Raw genomic sequence first — 1,222 nt, forward strand, 5'->3', positions numbered from 1 at the left:
GGTTCAGGGAAGATGTACCATGATCTTAAGGAGCTGTATTGGTGGCCAAATTTGAAAGGTGATGTGGCTACGTATGTGGCTAAGTGTTTGACCTGTTCTAAGGTCAAAGCTGAACATCAAAAACCGTCCGGATTGTTGGTACAACCAGAAATTCCCGAGTGGAAGTGGGAAGGTATCACTATGGATTTTATCACTAAGTTACCAAGAGTTTCGGGTGGCTACGATGCGATTTGGGTGATTGTAGATCGACTCACTAAGTCGGCTCACTTTTTGCCGATTAGGGAAACCGATTCCATGGAGAAACTCACCCGTTTGTATTTGAAAGAGATTGTTTCGAGGCATGGTGTTCCCGTTTCTATAATTTCCGACAGAGATAGTCGATTTGTATCGAGATTTTGGCAATCGTTGCAAGAAGCCTTGGGCACTAGATTGGATATGAGCACCGCTTATCATCCTCAAACGGATGGTCAAAGTGAGAGGACCATTCAGACATTAGAAGATATGTTGCGAGCTTGTGTGATTGATTTTGGAAATGGGTGGGATAGGTATTTGCCGTTAGCTGAGTTTTCTTATAACAACAGCTACCACGCAAGTATCAAAGCCGCACCGTTTGAAGCTTTGTACGGTAGGAAATGTAGATCTCCTATTTGTTGGAATGAGGTTGGGGATGCTCAACTTACAGGTCCAGAGATTATTCACGAGACTACTGAGAAGATTGTTCAAATTAAAGAAAGGTTGAGAACTGCTAGAAGTCGGCAAAAGAGTTATGCCGACAAAGGAAGGAAAGATGTTGAATTTCAAGTTGGTGATCGTGTTATGTTAAAAGTTTCGCCTTGGAAGGGTGTTATTCGTTTTGGTAAAAGAGGGAAGTTAAGTCCTCGTTTTGTGGGACCGTTTGAGATCATTGAAAGAGTTGGACCGGTGGCTTATCGTTTGAAGTTGCCACAAGAACTCAGTTCTGTTCACGATGTTTTCCATATTTCGAACTTAAAGAAGTGTTTGGCTGAATTTGATCAGACTATTCCTTTGGAGGAACTTCAAGTTGACAATCAATTGCATTTTATTGAGGAGCCAGTTGAGATCATGGACCGAGAGGTTAAGACTCTTAAACAGAGCAGAATTCCTATTGTTCGGGTCCGATGGAACGCTAGACGCGGTCCCGAGTTCACTTGGGAGCGTGAAGACCAAATGAAGCAGAAGTATCCGCATTTTTTCTCAGATG

This window comes from Rutidosis leptorrhynchoides, chromosome 7, assembly GCF_046630445.1.
Source record: "Rutidosis leptorrhynchoides isolate AG116_Rl617_1_P2 chromosome 7, CSIRO_AGI_Rlap_v1, whole genome shotgun sequence".
Lineage (NCBI taxonomy): Eukaryota > Viridiplantae > Streptophyta > Magnoliopsida > Asterales > Asteraceae > Rutidosis > Rutidosis leptorrhynchoides.